Source organism: Strigops habroptila, chromosome Z, assembly GCF_004027225.2.
Source record: "Strigops habroptila isolate Jane chromosome Z, bStrHab1.2.pri, whole genome shotgun sequence".
NCBI lineage: Eukaryota > Metazoa > Chordata > Aves > Psittaciformes > Psittacidae > Strigops > Strigops habroptila.
Window position 1 is genome coordinate 43,503,214 of NC_044302.2, and position 21,281 is coordinate 43,524,494.

The following is a 21,281-nucleotide window of genomic DNA, read 5'->3' on the forward strand; positions in this document are numbered from 1 at the left end:
AGAATATACAGAACTAATTGTTCTAAACAAATGAGTGTCAACTGAGAGAGTTGGGGCTGTTCAGCCTGGAGAAGAGAAGGCTGCGTGGAGATCTCAGAGCAACCTTCCAGTATCTGAAGGGGATCTATAAGGATGCTGGGGAGGGACTCTTCCTTAGGGACTGTAGTGGTAGGACAAGGGATAATGGCTTCAAACTTAAACAGGGGAAGTTTAGATTAGATATAAGGAAGAAGTTCTTTAGAGTGAGGGTGGTGAAGCACTGGAATGGGTTGCCCAGGGAGGTTGTGGATGCTCCATCCCTGGCGGTGTTCAAGGCCAGGTTGGACAGAGCCTTGGACCACATGGTTTAGGGCAAGGTGTCCCTGCCCATGGCAGGGGGGTTGGAACTAGATGATCTTAAGGTCCTTTCCAACCCTTACTATTCTATGATTCTATATGAAATAAAAAAATATATCTGTGTAGCTTTCTAGATGCTATATATCAAGTAATAGGCAGCAACAATCTGTTGCAAAACTGAGGTCTTTATTTAGTCAGAGATCCTGTCTTGTCTTCCACAAACGTCCTTATGTTTCCTACTGTGTGCTTTTAACAAGTATATACTCAGTGACTCCACCAAACTGCTCTTCCTCCCAAAAAAACCCTTTGAAAATCATAGTCATACAGTGTTTACCATATTATGCACATATTATTCATTAGTAATTGCACAGCGATTTAAGAAGGATATATCTTTTGCTTAGAAACATATAATTACAGCATCTGAGGCACAAAGGGTCTACATTAGCTGGTAGAAATTTGAGGTAGAAATTGTGGTAAGGCTCAGGAGTTTTTTGAATGTTAACAATTAGGTTGCAGTGATGCAGATATTATGGAGCTTTAGTCTGCAAACATTTACTCCTGTAATGTGTCTTTATTCTTGCTGCTAGCTTAAATCAGTGATCTGAAACATGACCTACTTTATTTAATATGAATTTATGCAGGTTGGGGTCAGATTTCTAAGGTGACATTTTACTTTTATTTTTTCATATTGTCATTCCTTATAAGCAGTAGATGCTCCCAAGACACCAAGAACCATTCACTCTTTGATTTTTTGAGTATCCAGTCTGATTGAGTCTCAATTTCTGATACTAATGGAGAACTATGTTTTCACAAATTAGGATGATTCTCTCATATTGTTTCTATGAGAATTGTGTCCTTCTGGACCTTTTCAGTTGTGTTGTTTAACTTTTTCAGTTTTCAGCAATGAATGAAAAAGAGAGTGAAAAAAAGCCTTCCTGAGAAATCTGTGTGTGTCAAGAACAGCTTTCACCTCTCTGGTTCCGACAATTTTGACAGAGATTTCAGCAGCAAAAGATTCCTGATATTGTAATGAAATTCTGCTCAACATACAGGAAAATGTGAAATATTTCTGAGCATATTCTTGTAACAGCAGAAAACTTACCATAGATATGGAAATCCTATATTCAAGTCCCTCCCTCCAATATATCTCACTTCGACAAAGAATCTAAAAAAATAACAAGATTACTCTGTGTTTGGGACTAAATTTCTATATCTGTTTGTTTTCAGACATAAAGATGGCTGTTTATTTATTGGATCAAAAAGCAAAAATAGGTACTGTCTTGGGGACCTAATGTCTGGGTGTCAAAGATTTGGATCTTGCTCCAATTGAATGTCTTAATTATCTGTACAATGTAGAACACTCTATCAAGATACACTAAGAGAAACTATATCTAAACAAGGCCCCAGCATGCAGCAAATGTTAATTTGCTGTGGCATATATGCATTAAAATGGTTACTAGTAGCAACATCAAATAGAATCCTTGATTTGTAGCATTGTTAAGGTCAGGATTCATAATTATTTATGGTATATCAGGCATGTAATTATTTCAATGTATATTCAAATCTGATTAAAGAATATGTTTCAAGGACGCAAGATTTTTTATGAAATGCAATTATGCTAATAAATAAAATAATCAGTATGATGCTCATACTAACCTAGAAAGAATGAATTAATTTTTATTTTCTTACATTTAATCTTTCTGTTTCTAATGAAAATTCACCTACTTTATCATGTGGGGAGATTTTTGTGACAGTAATCCCTCACTGTTATTCTTTATTCTCCACTCCTCGTATCTGCTTGAGTATAAGACTGGTGCAGGTGGATTTTTATTTATTCTTAGAAATAGAAATCATCCTGCACATTTGCTTTTGCAAAATGTAGAGTTCATGTCATGTCTTTTGTTATCCGCTCTGGGTGAACAACACAAAAAGTAGTACTGTGCACATTAATTAAATTAATCCTATAAATTTGTTTCAGCAAAGTTCTTGAATGCCTGAACTGTTAGGAAATTCATTTTGCTTTTTGACCAAAACAGAGTTTAAAAAAACTCAAGCAGATATGAATTCATTGTTGATCAAGTGTTTACTAGTGTGTTTGAAAGTCTCTGGATTTTGTGGTCTCTCCTGTTTGGTGGTGGATGTTTTACTATGTCCTATGAATGTGATTGATATCTCATCTGGGACAAAAGTAGGGATCTTTGATCTCCATAGCATATGGCAGATCATGCCATTATTGTGAAATAACACAGCCAGGCTTGAAATAAACTCCTTACATCTTCCTCTAAGTTATTTCAGAAAAAGAAAGGGTATGTCTTTGCCTTTTTTACTGGTGACCTCATTTCTTTCTGCCTTTTGACTTACACCTTTTGTAATACTCCTACATAATTTAATAGGATTATACATGAAAAAAAAAACCCAACATAGCAAATTCTCTCTTTTTTTTTTTTTTTTTTTTTTAATTAAGCAGATTGTGGAATTGTTTCTGTCTTATGAAGCTAGATATTGGGGTTGTTTTCCTCATGGTTGTTGCAATACAGAGTTCATAGTTCCACCATGATCCTGAGCTCAGTTTCCAACAGCTTACATACATTCAGATGTAAGACCATAGAGATTGCTGCGATCCTAACTTTATTTATCATAACACAGAAATTCATGACAGATGTGATGACTAAGTCAATAATTAAATGGCCTAAATTCATTAGTGATCTTCACAAACTACCTGAAACAGCTGCATAGCATTGCCGGATTTTACTGTAAAGTTAATAAATCAATACACATAACAAACTCAAACTTGCTTCCTAGATCAGCTGATCAAGCCATGAGAGCCAGAATGGTAATTGTGATTCATGGCATCACCAGAAATACAATGCCTATTTACACAAGCCTGTTACTGGCAAGATGATTCTGAAATGCCTTCTTCAGTAGCTCTAGTGTTAGCAACCTTAACAATTTATGTGCCAGATTGCTTTGTAATGTGTTATAATCCTTTTAAAAGAAATTAAACTCTATTTGGGCTGCTTTAATGTGTAAATGTATCTATGTAAGAGATCTAACAGTTGTCTTGAAGTTATAATTTAGGAATTGACTTCAAAGGAATAGATGTTCATCTGAATTACAGAGAGAGAACGCAGAAAGCTTAATATGTCCTCATTTTATGAAGCTGTTTCAATGTCAGTCTTTCCAAAGAAAGAAGAAAAGACAGAAAATAGTGTAAAAAGGAGACATAATTTTCTTTGTGGATAATGATTGAGATAACATTTTAAAACACAAAGTGGCAAAACAAGCAGGTTAATGGTGGTGCAAAACCACCAGTATTTCTTTTATGGACTACAGTTTTTGAGAAGGTTGTTTGTTTTCTTTTTCTGAATTCTTTACACTCCCAAAATCCCACAGCCTATACAATCACCGCTATGCAGCAGGCCTAAGTGCTTGCTTCATTTCCACATCAGTTGCTGTATTCTTCACTTCTGTACTTCAGCATGAGTAGGAGTGTTGATCTGCATGAGTCTAGGAAGGCTCTACAAAGGGATATGGACAGGCTGGCTGGCTGGGCCAAGGACAATTGTATGAGGTTCAACAAGCCTCAGTGCTGGTCCTGCCCTTGGGTCACAATGACCCCATGCGACTCTACAATCTTGGGGAAGAGTGGCTTGTGGAAGTTGCCTGGTGGAAAAGGACTTAAAGATGTTGATCAGCAATCAGCTGAATATGAGCTGGTAATGTGCCCAGGTGGCCAAGAAGGCCAACAGCATCCTGGCTTGTGTCAGAAAGAGTGTGACCATCAGAACTAGGGAAGAGATTGTCCCCTTGTACTTGCCATTGGTGAGGCCACACCTTGAATACTGTGTTCAGTTTTGGGCCCCTCACTACAAGAAAGACATTGAGGTGCTGGAGCATGTCCAGAGAAGGGCAACAAAGCTGTTGAAGGGTCTAGGGTAGGGGAAACAACTTCAAGTTCCTCCAGTGGAGGTTTATATTTGATATGGAGAAAAATTACTTCACTAAAAAGGTTGTCAAGCATTGCAATGACTGCCCAGGGAAGTGATTGAGTCATCTTCCCTGGAAGTATTTAAAAGATGTGTAGATGTGGTGCTTAGATACATGGTTTAATAGTAGACTTGGCAGTGTTAGGTTAATCAAGATCAATCTTGCTCTTTAAGATTGGAGTTGATCTTAAATGTCTTTTCCAACCTAAATGATTCTATAATCATCTTCATTTTGTAATAGCTCTATCTGAGAAGTAAGAATCAGTCTGTCTCATGAGTTTTCTGTTCAGTTTTTTCTTCTTATAATGAAGGTAAGACAGTGCTTCTTTTTGAAGAAAAATACTCTCTATATGGCAGGCCTCACAGAAAAGCCTGTATACTCAATCTGCTTTTAAAAGATGTAACTGAAAACCTTCCTGAATTGTATTTTATTGCTACAGCTACAGCATACAGTAATTGTTTAGGTTGTTGGGTTTTTTTGGTAAAATAATGAGATTTAGACTTACTGAAAGACAAATTAAACATTAATGTAAGACCAACATATGTCTGGAATTCTTTTCTTTCTACTGTTATGACTTCATGATGTCTAGTGAAGCACAACTCACCACCAGGAATAGTCACCAAAAAGATGCTCTGAAATCCTACAACTTGCAAAATGCTTCTCCTAGTCCTACCATGCCCAATACACTCTTATGGATCCAGGGATCCTGGGAGACTCTCAGCTGTGCCTCCCTCAGTAGGTAGACATAGGTGAATCATTTTTGAGTATGCGTATACAGACAAATAAAAAACTGCATCTGAATCCAATAATTAATTTTTGCCATTTCTGCATTCATAAACTCAGTTTTCAAATGAGCATTGGCCTAGTGAAGAACAGAAAACCCCATGCTGATGAAAAAGCTATTATTTAGTGCTGGTGGTGTAATATATATTTCCTGCATCTTTACTAAATTTGAATTATGATAAATATATTTTCATACTGTTATGAAGGAAATCGGAATTATAGATATGACAGTTTAATTGATCTTTTTTACGAGCTGATGCATCTTAAGGAAATCTTACACAATATCTTTAACAAGAAAGTTTAAGGAGACAGTTCATGGTCCTGTATGTGCATTTATCATTACCAGTTTAAATTTCTTTTTTTTTTTTTTTTTTTTTTTGTTGTTCATCATGGCGTAGAGATTATTATGTACCAAAGGCAGGTAATTTGGAAGATCAAAGAAACGTAATTAAATTGTGAAGATGGACTGCAACATTCTAATAGTAATAGTTATTGTAGCAGTAAAATCTAGCTAAAATTGACTCATTTTTTCCAGAATTTTTATGGTTCATCTATTTATCCATTTATCTGTCTATTTATTTATATATTTCAGGAAGGAAGAGTATCTGTGGATTAGGCGACATATATTTCATGTAACTGGTCCATCTTTATAATGTTTCATCACATCGTCTTCCTTTCCTGCATGGCATCATTTATCCTGTTAGAGAATGAAAATAATACCATGTCAATTACAGGGAGTGATAATAACTGCTAATGAAAATATTATAAAAAGAGAGCAAAGAAGCAAGACAAAGGATAAAAATCCTTTACATGAGAAACTCAACAGAGCAAATAAAGCAATCAGTGCAGTTGTAAATGAACATGTGGCTTTCAAAAACACTTAAGAGAATCCAGTACCAGTGTTCACTGCAGGATAATTGTCCAATTTCTAGTAACTTACATTGTATCTCTAACAATCCCACCCTCAAACCTGCTAAAGTACAGTCATCTAATTAACTGCTTTCTATAAATACTTCTGCAAGCACTGGTGGAAGGGATGTGAAAGTAGCACTTCAGACAGTTATATTACGAAATCAAAGCAGAAGAGGCAGTTTCTTCTTTCTCCTTTGTTCTTTTAAATAATAATAATAATGCTTCACTCTGAATTTAGTTGACATCTCTTTGTATGAAACCTTATTTCTCTAAAGAGTTATATCATTCATACTTATGTTTCTTACAGCAGTTTTCCTGTTTTCAGAGAAATTACAGATATCTAATGTTTCTGTAAACCAATGAAGTATTTAGACAAATCTCAAGTACTACGACAATAGCTTTTCATTTAAATAAAAATGTTGTGCTTCTAAAATATTGGAAAGTTGAAGGCAAAATATACATGCCAAAAAAAAGAAATCATCATAAACTTGAATTCCCTCAGACAGATGTACCAGGATTTTGACTATGTGGACTTTTTAAAATGTTGCAACTTCGCAACTTCAGATAACGTCCAACACGTGAGGTCTCTGGTGGTTAATTACTAGGAAAAAATAGTCCCCTCTTTAGAAATTATGCATTCTGGGTAGTATGACAGGATCTAACAAATAAGGTAAACAGGACAGAAGATCTATATGGTCTACCTAATCTTACAAGAAAATGGTACTTTGTAAAAAAAGAAATGGTCATCATTCTGCAGTTAATTGCTGCACTGACATGCAAATCTTCAGAAAGTCCATTTAAAGTATCTTGCACTATGTCATTATAAGCATGGACTACACAAAAGCAAAAATTATCCTGCAAGACCATTAAGGGAAGTATAGAACCACAGAACTGTAGAATAGTTTGGGTTTGGAAAGGACCTTCAAAGGTCATCTAGTCCAACACCCCTGCAATGAGCAGGGACATCTTCAACTAGATAAGGTGGCCCAGAACCACATCCAGCCTGACCTTGAATGTCTCCAGGGACAGCGCATCCACCACCTCTCTGGACAACTTGTTCCTGTGTTTTACCACCCTCATTATAACGAATTTTTTCCTCATGTCCAGCCTGAATCTCCCCTTTTTTAGTTTAAAATCATTAACCCTCATTCTATCACAACAGCCCCTGCTAAAAAGTCTCGCCCTATCTTTTCTATAGGCCCTTTTTAAGAACTGAAAGGCTGTAATAACATCTCGCTGGAGCCTTCTCCTCTCCAGGCTGAACAAGCTCAACTCTTTCAACCTTTCCTCCTAGAAGTATTCCATTTCTCTTATATTTTTTGTGGCTCTCTTCTGGACCCTCTCCAGCAGGTCCATATCTTGCATGCACTGAAGACTCCAGAGCTGAATGCAGTACTGCAGGTGGGGTTTCACCAGAGCAGTGTAGAGGGGCAGAATCATCTCCCTCGACCCACTGGCCACGCTCCTTTGGATGCCATCCAAGATACAAGCCCAAGGCCTTCTGGGCTGCAAGCACACATTGCCAGCTAATATCCAATCTTCTTCTTCTTCTCAGGGGTACTCTCAATCCTTTCATCCCCCAGCTTGTATTGATACTGGGGGTTGCCCCAAGCCAGGTGCAGGACCGGGCACTTGGCCCCATTGAACCTCATGAGATTTGAATTGGCCCACCTCTCAAGCCTATCCAAGTCCCTCTAGATAGCTTTCTATCCCTCTGGCATGTCAACTGCACCACTCAGTTTCATGTCATCTGCAAACTTGCTGGTGGCGCACTCAGTCCCACTGAGTTATTGATGAAGATATTAAAGAGTACTGGTCCCAGTATGGGCACCACTTGTCACAGGTGTCCATCCAGACATTGAACCGTAGACCACTACCGTCTGGATGTGACCATCCGGCCAATTCCAACTCCATTGAGCAGTCTCCCCATCCAATCCATACCTCTCCAGTTTAGAGAAAAGGATAATGTGGGGGAATGTGTCAAAGGCTTTACAGAAGTCCAGATACACAACATCCGTAGCCCTTCCTTTGTCTTGTCTAGTGATGCAGTAATTCCATCATAGAAGGCCATTAGTTTGGTCACGCAGGACTTGCCCTTGGAGAAGCCATGCTGGCTACCTCAAATCACCTCCCTACCCTACATGTGGCTCAGTATGGCTCCTAGAAGACCTGTTCCATGATCTTCCCAGGCACAGAGGTGAGGCTTACAGGTTGGTAGTTCTGGCTTGGCAACTACATCAGCCTGTTACCTCAGGTCTCTGGGATGGATTTCATCAGATCCCATAGATTTGTGCATGTTCAGGTTCCCCAGATGGTCACAAACCTGATCTTCACTTACAGTGGGAAGAACTTTGCTCCCCCAGTTCCCGCCTTGCAGTTCATAGACTTGAGAGGTGTGGGAAGAGATCCTGTCAGTGAAGATTAAGGCAAAAAATTTGTTGAGTACCTCAGACTTCTTCTTGTCCATTGTTACCAGTTCACCAGTCTTGCTCATCAGGGAGGCTCACTGACTTTTCTGGTTGACATACCTGTAGAAGCCCTTCTCTGTAAATTTGTAAGGGGCACAATTAATAAAATGAAAAAGAACGAAACAACAGTACACAGACTTCACAGCAAAATTCAGGTTTAATGTGTATGAGCAATAAGAAGATTCCTGTGTTCATGGGACGGTATTCTGAGAAGTTGGTTGGATCTATGAAAAGTTTTTGGTTTGTAGAAAGGGGCAGACAAATCAGACAAAACAGCAATCTGTATGACATATATCTGTCAACTCATGATAAAAAAATAGTCTTTAGGAACTGCTCATTCTTGTTTCCCAAGGAATGGCAGAATAGGTTATGAGAGCAGTGTGCTTTATCCTATGCAGTGGCAAATGTTAATTACTTTATCTCTTAGAATGGTGATTTTACCCCTAAGCCTTCAAACATTAAGTCAGGGACTGTGAACATGATGGTGATGGCAACAGAAACTGTTGTAGATACGCAGAGTATCTGTAAAAAAGGGATCCAACTGCATTGTGCAACTATAGAGTGATGTTCAAACCATTATTTTCTTTGATCTAGTGTATGTGTCTTGCATCTGACCAAGGGTAATTAAGACCTTGGTAGTCGCTTCCAAGTTGACTTAAATCTCAAACACTTTAATGACATTTCTGTTGATCTAAAAAGATTAAAAAACCATGACAGGTTAGAAGAGGAATACAAAAATGAAATTTAGGTATGGATGACAGATTTTAATAAACAGAGTCAAGCTTAACAATTGGAGAAAGGAAGAAAGGACAAGAAAAAAAGAAAGTTAAGAGTGATAAGATTAGAAGATGGAGAAGGAGTGGAAAGACTAAGGGAAAAAGAACAAGAAAAGGAAATCGCTTAAAGAAACATAAATTGATTACCATGACAGGCTGGAATATTTCATTATTGTGATTGTTTCTTTATTCTTGCACATCTTTTACAGAAAACACTGTGAGAACTGGAATTGAGAACACAAAACAAAAAAAAAAAAAAAAGGCAAAAAAAGCAGGCATATATTAAATTCAGAAAGGAAGAAAATCCCAGACCAACCAGATAAAAATATCCATCAATGTAGATACTTCTAGCTTTCCTTCTTTTGACAATTCCATGCCATTCCACTAGTAGTAATACATCCAGTAAATAAACTTAAATGTATACAAATATAGGTATATAGTTTTGAAACTAATCAATACTTTTGCTCATGGAAGGTTGGGTTTTTTTAATTATTTTTCCTTACATTATTTTCATAGTTATACTTGAATACATGTTGAATTAACAAAAGAAAAAAAAAGAAAAAAAATGGTGAAAATTATTTGACTGGCTATGAAAAATATATTACTAGGTAAACATCTGATTCAGCTTTCATTTTTGGGTAATAAAGACAGTCATAAGAAATAGACTGATAATGCTGATAATCACTGGCTACTTTGTGTGCAGCAAAGCAAGGGAGCAATATTGGTGTGCTGACATGTAAGAGACAGATTTTTATTTTTTTTTCTGGGACCAGTGGGGTGTTAACTCTACTGGGAACATTTATCTCTTCTTCATAAAAAGCCTCAGATACTGTACCAGTCTAGTTAACACAGCAGAAACAAACCAATCAGCACTTTATCCCACAGCAGCAAAAGGTATTTCATTCTCTTCCACATTTCTTCTATCTTCCACTCACAAAAATCATATTTAGCAATAACCTAGTTTCCTTTTTCAACACCACACTCTCATAGAATAGAAAATGTCACTTTCTCATGCTATTCGTGTTTCTACTAGAGCAAAGCTCTTTGAAGATTTGTTGCTTTAGTTTTTGTATGTGTGAACAAGTAACAAAATGAGACTCCAGTATTTTTTAGGTTCCAAAAAGGAAAAACAGACTCCAGTATTGTTTAGGTTCCTTGGTGACACTAAAAACAATATAAATTATTACACTATAGTTAATTAAATTTTCCCTTTTACTTCATTGGAAGTCTGAATGTAGGTCAGTGTCTTCTTGAATTATTCAATTATTATGACCAAGACTTTATTTGTATTGTTTCTATTCTTTTTTTAAATTATGAACCTTTTTCAGTAAGCATTTATAGAAAGCAAATTTTGAACACACACATGCCTTTGAACACACACATACGACTCAAAGGATTTGACAGCTTGATAAAGGCAGCTGTATTTTTTTCACTTGGGAAGGAGACTGGAGAAAGGATCTTTAGTAGTCAGCAGTGGAACAGTTAACAATGCTGGTAGTTAAACTAGTCATATTGTAAATTCAGTCATAGACACTGAGATGAATGGAGCAGTTCATACTTCCCAGAGCTGTTGTTTAAGTGACTGCAGGCAGCTACATCACAGTGCACTGATGAATTATAATAATCATGTCCTCAGCATTGTCTTCATAACAGTTGAAACATTGAAGCCAATGCAGCAGAAGAGGATGGAAGCATACAGTGAACAGTGACTTAATGCAATACACAAATTTAAGATGCTGTAAAAGTTCTTTGTTGGCCTATGCAATCTTTTGTATTTTATAAAAGTCATCTTTGTCCTAATAAAATGCAGTTAGGTGAGAAGTGCAGAAGACAGTTTAGATACTGAATCATTCTCTAAATAGTATCATTTGACTGAGTCTCACAGAAATGTTAAGGTAAATTATTTTTTTGGTAGAAGAATGTTCAGGTGTCATGTGCTGGTCCCTGTGAAAGATGGTGATGGGACATAGGAAAGGGAGGGTCAAAAGTTAGCTCTTGCTTTTCTTGTAATTCCTTGCCTCCCAGCAGAATGCTGAAAGCCCTCTGAAACTGCATGTTATCCCTCTGTTAGAGATAAAACAACAGCATGCAGGCCACTTGCTCAGAGAATTCATTACAAAACAGTGTCTTATGCACCACCAGTGGCCTGTGGGCCCATTGGGAGTGACTACAGAAGAGAACAGGCTAGCAACAAGTGAGGGCAGGAGACGAAAATTAGAGAGGGATCAGATAGACTGTTTAACTCATGACAAGAGCCCTAGGTTTCACTCTGCTCTTGCTAAAGCAATCGGCTTGCATAGTTACTTCAAAACTGCAAATACAGAAATAATACAGTATTAAACCTCCATTTGTTTTTCTGTCCCAATATTGCTATCATTAATGTCTTAATTATATACTCCCCTACAAGGATGACTGTTCACACTTCAATTTTTCCATATCGGAAATTTTTGAGAAATGTTTATGTTTATACCTCAGTGGTAAAGTTTTATTAACGCTCTCCAACTCATTAGTTCTCTAGGAAACACATAGGACTATACATTCTCAAGAAAGTTAAGTAGGACTTGATTTCTTTAGCTGCATTTTTCAATTGGGGATGTATTTGAGTTTGAGGTGTTTGGTTTATAACCTTTAGAGGTTCACTGATTTTTTATTCTTTCTTGACATTTAAATCATCATACAGATGTTTCTTTTTCCTTAAAAAATAAATAAATAAACTTGTGACTTTCTTATCCTCTAGGATCCACTTGTGCAAGACATGAACAAGCAAAACAGCTCTGAATGATGTCGAATCTGAATTTGGATCTATATCCAAACATTATCCCTATTGATAATGGATGGGAACAAAAGCTTATTTGAAACTTGGTAATATTGGCTTGCAGAATTATCTGAGTTGTTCTAAGTTTTGGTTTACAAAACAAATACGTTGTGTGCTGAGGACAACTTTATACTCCTGAGCAAGTTTATAAGTTCTTAATCTTTTTTAATAAGATGAAAAATGCAAAACATCAGTTGTTGCATGATTTGGGAAGTAAAGCAGATACCCTGCAGAACTGGCAAGAAGCTGCAACAGATGCATTATTGAGGCATAATGCGCTGAGGAAAGACAATTTTCCACCTAATATACAGCTGCTAAATGGTTTTTACTTAGTAAAATGTTTCTTGACTATATACAGTCACAGAAGTAGTATCTCTATTTGGTAGAAACAGTAAAATTTGAAAGCTATTTGAAATGAAAATACAAAATTCTGATCCATAGTCTAAGAGTAAATTTTATAATGACATGTTGATTTATCTGCTTTGCATTTTTAACATAGAATGTTACTAAAATAATAAAGATTATACATAAAAATTGTATAAACAATAAATTACTAAATGTTTATCTAAAGCAAAATGGCTCCACACTGCGCTATCAAAATCTATCATAGTTCTGTTTGTTTGTTTGTTTCAAAAAAACCTTCAAAAGATTTTCCATTGGCTCTTTTTTTAACTATGCTTTATCTCTATTCCGTTGAAAATAGTGAGGGCTCCTGTCCCTTCTTGTTTAAGAAAAGAAAAATAAAAGATTTGTCGTGACTTTTGAAACTGCTTATATGAGATGGAAGCATGATGCAAGAAAAGAAAGGGGAAATTCAAAAAGAAAAGCTTAAAATTTAGAAGAAAACAAGTAGGAAAACCAGAGAATTCTCTGGTTTATACCCATTACTTCACTGCAAATATTGTTGGTATCGCTGCTAATAGCAACAGCAAAGCATAATGCAAGAAGATAATAGCACAGACGGAGGAGGCATAGTTTTTCTGATTAGTGCTACTAACAATATTGGGTAGCAAATTCTGTTCCTCAGAATTTCAGAGAAGGTGGTGTCAATGTATGTACCTCAAAATAAGGCTGATACAGTAGACAGAATTTGGGGCCAGGGTGAAATAATACCCAGACCACACTAACTACCCTCCACTATGCACTTGTGGTGATATCAGTCCTTAACAGCTCTTGATATAAGGACTGTTGACAGTGTCAAGAACTTTGTTTAAAAGATTTTGAGCTGATTTTTCACAGAAGCATCTTTTTTGAGTCCATAGTTTTAACATGGTTTTCACCCTTTTATTTTTCCATTTTTCTCCGTGTTTTACCATAAACTTTCTTTCTCCTTCTCACTTTAATTCAGGTGAAATTATCTTTTATCCCTCAGTTAGCCTTTGGCTTCTATGCAACTTGATACTTTTCATTTGCTTTTCTCAGTAATTTCATTTATAGCTTTTTTAATATTTTATATTGATATGTTTGGAGTTTATTATTAGCCTTGCTGCTATCCACCCCTCCTTTTTCACTAGGTTCACCCACCTTCCTTTTTTTTTTTTTTTTTTTCCTGGATAAGTCTGAATTTTAAGCTCCTTTTTCTCCATTTCTTTCATTTGAAGCAGCACTGATTAACACTGTCAGGTACACCTTTCAGGTCTGAGTCATCAATTTTCACTCTTTAATAACTGGCTTTTCTCATTCCCTGTGTTTTATCGCCTTCCTTGAAATTTCCAATATTCACTCATCACTTCTTTTGCTGTCTTGTGCAAATCAGTTTTCTTTTAAACTTTATTACCTTTTTTAAAATAAGAATACTACAACAATTTTTTTTCTTCCAGGTTTTTTTTTTTTTTTTTTTTTTGTTTGGTTGGTTGGTTAGTTTGGTTGGTTTGGGTTTTTTTCCCATAATTTTGTCTTCCTTCAGACAAAAGACACTGACCTACTTGTAATGTATTTTGTTTTGGGACTAAAACACTCTCCTGACTTTATCTTGCATAAACCTTGCTTGAGGCTTTTTTCCCAGGAAATCTTACTTCTCATGGTCTTCATCAAATTTATCAAGTAATTCCCTGTTTGAATTAGTGTTTATATTGAGTGTAATGGAAAAAGCAATGTTTCATACATTTCTTGCCCTTGTTTGGCCAGGTCCTGTTACTTTGTCTCAGCAATTAGCAATGAGGCAGGTGATTCTGACAATGTCCCAGGAAGCGTTGGACAGGATCTGTGTTTGCATGCTACAAATGCATTTTACTCTTTTTTTACAATACTTCACACAGGGCTATAGATTCCTTCACCCAGAAGCTAGATAAACTTTATGCCTTCATAAGTTTGTTTATTAGAAGATCAAGACCCAATGAAAAGATCACAAACAGTCATGGAGTCTTTTTCATTGGTTTGTGATCTTGTGCTCTCCTGGATCCACACAGTATCAAAGAAGAGTTGTGAGTGGTACAGCTGGCTGCAGCAAGTCAGGCTCCTTCCAAATGAGGAAAGTCACGAACTGGGGGGAGATGGCTCAGGATCTACAGAACAGAGAGAAAGAAATTCAGATCACTCACAGTTTTTTTCACATGATTGGCAGCTTCCAGGCAGTTGAAGATATTTCTTTGGTATTGATCGTTTGTAATTTATGCTATTTCTACTACAGTAACTGTTTTCAAATGTGCTGTTTATTTTCTGTACAACGGACGTGAATTTTCTACCTCATCAAAAACTTATTGAAGATCACAGTCTGTGGATCAGAACCTGCTGCACCACCTAAAATAAACCCAAACCAAACTACAGCTTTCCCACCACCCCATTCCCTCCAAAAAAACCCCAAAAAACAAAAAAAAAAAGCCCCACTACATTGATGGTATTTGAAATACTTTGGAATGACAGAAACATATATAGAAGGAGATACCATTTCAACTCAGAATTTAAGGGAAAATTCTCATTAAATTTCTCACATATTTCATGTAATAACAGTTTTCTTCGCATATGCAAAATTATTCCTCAGGACCTTATATAAATAATTCACTATACTTAACAGACACTCTTCTTGTGGCCATGCTAAAATGGGGCTAGTAGGCCTGAATCTGCACACAGCAGAGTATCAAAACTCTTCATTGCAATCTTTATTTTTTTTCCTGGTATCCTTCCTTTCTATTGTTGGTAGCAGCTAGATTACAAATTGGTTTTTGAGCTTTGCTTTGCTGAATCAGCTACAGTACAAAATTTTCTGTACCTGCTAACTGCTTGCCGAAACAGATGCATCTCCTCTGATCCTCATGGGCCTTGATGATATAATTTGTGAATGTGGTTCTTGTGTTACAGTGTTTTATTAAACTGAAATTAGTGGAGGTGCTGAAAGGTAGCTCAGTCCACTAAAACTGGAGTCCAGATCTCAGTATAGATATGGGTGTGCATCTGTTCTTCAGTGCTTTGTCCTGAGTACAGCAGCCAGATTACCATCATTGATTTTGTAATTCAGAGGTTTCCTCCTTTAAGTAAATAACATCTGTCCTCCTGCAAAATAAGCTGTTGGCCATCATCTGATGTCACGAATAATAAGAAAGCATGCCTGTCTCTTTCATCCTCTGCATTGCCCCAGAAGAAGCATATGGTATGCATCTTGGGTGAGGAAAAAAGAAATAATGAGATATTAAGCCTGCTGGGTTTCTTCTTAACCCCAACTTTTTTCAGCTCACTGTATGAGATAAAGAAAAAGGTCTTAGTACTGGATGCATATTGAAGCCTCTCTCTGACTAACATTTTCTTCAGTTACAGTCAAGATCTGCAGTCTTCTTTCATTCTTCTCTTTGTAGAAAGAAGAGAGTGTTTCCTTCAGAGTTGCTAAAAAATGAATCTCTTCTTAGACTCTTAGATGGCCCAAGGTCCATTTAACTAAGTTCACTAGTAGGTCTACAGCAATCTGTGCAGAAATTAAGGTCTCTGTTAGCGATAAAACTTTTTTAATAGTAAAAGAAACCTGCACCAGACTGAAAGTCCCTCTGTGTGCACTGTAAATTACACCAGGTTCCAAACAATTCAATTTCACCACAAAATTGCAACATTTTCATCATCATTTGCTGCACATCTTAAATCTATTTGCAAGGTGTCCTGAGTTCAGCTATAGCAGTCATTTTTCTCCTGCTTAGTAGCTGGTGCAGTGCTGTGTTTTTTAACTTTCAGCCTGGGAACAACGCTGATAACACCGATGTTTTTAGTTGTTGCTAAGTAATGTTTACTCCAACCAAGGACTTTCTCAGTCTCATGCTTTGCCAGGGAGGAGGGGAAGCTGGGAGGAAGCAGAGACAGGACACCTGACCCAAACTAGCCAAAGGGGTATTCCATACCACAGCATGTCATGCCCAGTATATAAACCGGGGGGAGTTACCCGGAAGGCCCAGATCACTGCTCGGGTCGGGCTGGGTATCGGTCGGCGGGTGGTGAGCAATTGTATCCTCTCCCCTTGTTATTTCACTAATCGTTATTATCATTGGTGGTAGCAGTAGTGGTTTTGTGTTATACCTTAGTTGCGGGACTGCTCTTATCTCAACCCGTGGGAGTTACATTCTTCCCATTCTCCTCCCCATCCCTCTGGGAGCGGGGGGAGGAAGAAGGGGGGGGGGGGGTGAGCGAGCGGCTGTGTGGTTCTGAGTTACCGGCTGGGCTCAAACCACGACACAAGGCTATTTGATTTGATATTATACTAAGTGGAATCATAAAGGATAAATAAAGCAATTTTACTGAGGTTGTACTTAAAATAATTTACACTGATTAAAGTTAGATTTAAAAGTTCCACCTTGTGCTTTCTTTTGCATTTAAAAACAGAGATCTATAATTATAATGCAATGTAACTTTAACAGTAACGAATAAACTTGGAAAATTGCTGTTCAGTTTTATGTAAGAAAAAAGGCTGAGTTGAAATGGTGGTTTAGCTAGAAGTTAGTATGTGTTTTTGTACTTCAACTTTTATAAAACTGACCACGAGTTTTCCTACTGACTGCAGTTTTTGAGATGGAGCTGAAAATCTCTAGAAATGCTTTTAAGCGTTTTTCAAGAAACTGTTCTAAGATAAGAATCTGAATACCACAGAGTTTTGCAAATTCAAGTGTAATTCAATATGGTTTTGTTCTATTTAAATCAGTTTAACTGTTCTCCCTACATAACGGAATGAGAGCTAGAATTCATAGAATCACAGAATCATAAAATCAGAATGGTTAGGGTTGGAAGGGACCTTAAAGATCACCTAGTTCCAAGCCCCTACCACAGATAGGGACAACTTCCACTAGACCAGGTTGCTCAAAACTCCATCCAACATGGTCTTGAACACTGCCAGGGATGGGCAACCTGGCAGAAAAGCCACAACTTCTCTGGGCAACCTGTGCCAGTGTCTCACTACACGCACAATAAAAGAATTCTTTTTAATATGTAATCTAAATCTACCCATTATTACTGAAAAGTAGTAATAATGATGAAAAATAATGACGGAAGGGATCTGGGTAAAGAAAGTGGCTACAATAGCTTTCAAGTTTCGATTAGGAAGACAGTTTGGAAGTAAATATTCTGATCTTCCCCACTCAGTCAGATACGATTTCTGTAACTGAGTGTTATTACAGCACACAAGCTGGATCTACTTGTAGTGAAACTAAAACACATAGTAGAAAGCACATGCTGTGCTCCAGTCAATATTAGGATATTCAGCCCACGAGACAAGATTAGAGCTGTTCTGAAATGAATAATATCACAGCAAACTCACATGAAATAGACAACAGTTCTTCAACAGATTCTTCAACATCATCTAGTTTCTTGCACAGGCTTGATCTTGGTTGGTATCAAATAATGTAGTTAATCTCTTCGTATTTATATTTCTCATTTGAAAAAGATAAGGAGTAGTTAGTTCGTACCCCAGCACCACCCTGTGAAGATAAATCTATTAAAATTTGTAAGTCACTCAGATGGGGAGGTAATGAAGTCCTCATAGACACTGTGCTGCAACTTTATGTCTATAAATATTTGCTAACGTCTTTCTCTCTCTGGGCAATGTCCTGGGCTTGTAGCTCTGCTGATGGAGGCAATGTCCCACATGACTATTGTAGAGCCCTGACTACTTGCTGCAGGAGACGGGCTGTGATCCCACCTCTCCAGATTTTTTTTTGTCTCACCTCTAATTTTGATGCAATGTAAAATAGTTACATTGAATTTCAAAAATCAGGAAATCCAAGGATGGAGAAATCGTATTGGTTTTGAGACGAGCTGGGACGTCTAGTTGTCAAGAAAAAGCAAGCTTTTCTTGGGGAGTGAGAAGGGGAGTAAAGTAATAGCCTTTGTTTAAAGTCACTGAGGTGTCTCTTTTCAAGGCCATCAAGAATAAAATTAAATTTTAAATATATTTGAGAAAGAGGCATTCTCTCTGCTGTTTTCTTATCTGAAGGCATATCTATAAACTGATTTTTCTTCACATATCTAATGGACTAAGAATAATTTAATAAAAGATTTACTGAGTACAAGATCTTACAAGCAATGCGGTCTCATCAACATGCTAACCCTAGGTCGCAAGGGTAAAGAAATAATTCCAGCTTTATTCAGATTTGTGAGAGTTTGGGAAGGGGACAAATTAAAGCACAAAAATCCTTGGCACTTCTAATAAAATGCTACAAATGTTTTCAGAGTTTCATCAAAAGCTGATGTATTTCTTTTCAGAGAGCAACAATCTTGCTATAGAGAAAGATAAGTCCATGGAAGGAGAAATAAAAGGAAAAAATAATTCCTCTTAGACTTCTGAAAACTGCTTCAGGGACAAAATTGTGGATTGGACCAAATTTTCAGGATTTATTATGTTTCTGACAACTGAATTTTACAAGTGTCTGGGAAAATGAGATTTTGAACAGGTAAATATTTTGTTGCTAATCCCTTAATGGTTTAATGAGCATCTAAATATTAATGCAACACCAACAAAAGAACAGCTAGTGCAGCAAATGACAGGTTAGGACGGTTTGTATCTGTGTGATCTAATAAATACTTTGCTACACTCTAGCATGCAAAATCTTGATCTTAAATTGCATTTTCTCACATTTAAAAGTTTTGCATGAGGAAAAACTTATATGATATTGTGTGAAATTTCATTAAATTTACAGGATATTAACCTACTTATAGGGCTTAAGCGAGGGTAGAGGAGTCAGAAACGTATTTTCCAGAGTGTCTTCAAAGGTAATACTATATCTGTGCTCAGGTTTTCTTCAAAATTCTGCTCCTCCTCCCCTCTTTTTTTCCCTTCCCTAGACATTGCAATGGGAAAAAAATACCTTAAGATACAATAAAGCCACTTTCCTGCTTTCTTCTTTCTACTTCTCCTCTCTTGAAAGTCCTAAAAACTCAGAGCTGGAGTTGAACTGAGAAGAGTGTAACACAGGCCCCCAAAATAAACCATATGAAGCAGTATCTACTCTATTTAAGTATTCTGTCTTCTGATTACTCGCTTGCCCGTTAAAGCCCTTCAAGCTCCAAGAATGTGAACCTGGTGTCACAGGAATGAAAAGACAATTTTTTATAATTGTTATTTTTCCTATATTTATTTCACAATGGCATTTTTTAAAATTCCTCTCTACACCTCTCTTGGCTTGTAGGAGCAGCTGTTCTCTCTGACATCTGTTATTCTCTCTGATATGCCTGAAAATCTTTGCACCTCAACACAAATCCCCAGTTGTGGTGTCTTCATTCTTGATGGTGAAGCTTACATTGCAGTCATTGACTATTTCTTGTCAAGACATGATGAAATTACCTTTGAAGAAGCAGGCTCATAGGATGGTACTAGAGCTGTGATAATACAGGGCTCAGCATGCACTGCAAAGTCTGAATGTGGGTGTTATCTGTGTTGATCACCTTGCTGCTATGCTACCAGTATCCAGAGGCAAGAAATAAGTAGCTGGTTTGTATCGTTTGCACAGACTGCAGGCACTGCACTAAAGGGGCACCCAAAATTATGCCACAAAAGGTGATTTCTGATTCAAGTTGTGTTTGCATATAGCAAATTATGGTCTAAAAGTACTCAGTGAGGGCTGTGAGTTTCTAAAGCAAGATGGTCACATGAAAATAAGATGCAGAGTGAACTGATTTATTTCACTGATTACTGATGTTCCAGACATTATTTATGTCATGCCTGAAGATGACAAAGACAAGGTTGAGGGAGAAGCAGCAGATGATGAGATTAAGTTATATCTGAGCACCTTGGCAACAAAAGGTGCTGAAAAGAGATTCCTTTGTGGTAAATTCCTGGAAGCTCTCCTCATATAAACAGTGGAGTGTTGATTTCAAGTTAATGAAAGCTTGCCCAAATTTAATGCACCAAGGCAAGTGGCAAGCAGGGTTGGAAAATAGTGAGAAAAAACCATTTTGGTATTGGTTTTGTCTCCCTGGTTATGTTGAGTTAATGGATTTGTTCTTACTATAGTCATCCACAAAATTATTATGGATGTGCTCCTTGTCAGTCAAAAGCATGTTGCAAAAGACTTCCTCGTTTGAAGGATTTTTCTAAAAACATTCCTGGCTGCCTTATTCGTTTCCCATCTACCCACTGAAATATTTACAGGAATAGCTCTATTCAATTTGCTCTGGTATGTTATTTAATTAGACAAAACTTCTTAAATACTGCTCTAAAAGTGATTTTGGGAAATATAAGACTGTTACTCTGGTTGTTCAGGATATTCTCAGAGGCAGATAACACTATACAGTATTATTTCCCCCAAGTAATAATCTAAATAGAGACAAAAGAAAAAAAGAAAAGAAAAAATATCAGCTAAAGAGAATGTTTTGTATTATAAAAACTTCTTCCAGCTAAAGGATGTAATTTAATAAACTGAATAAAAATTGGAAGCAAATCTACATATGTTTATCTAGCAAATTTCCATTTTTTAGGACAATCTTAGTAAAAACCTTGCTAGTTTATACGGCATGCAGAAAAAAGAAATAAAGCTGAGTTAGATTACTTCATTAATTTTCCAAAACAGATTTTGAAATGAAATCTGAAAAGATTTTAAAAGGGGAATAATATTTATAGAGCCTATTTTGTCTGTGCGGAAAGCTAACATATTTTATAGTTTCTTTCCTGTTTTCAGAACAGAGCCTGCAAAGCTCAGAGGATCTATGGTTCTATGTCAGTAATACGTGCTTTGGGTCAAACCAATTGGATTCATCTAAACATTAAACATTTATTTAGTATACAATTTCTTGTGGTGAATG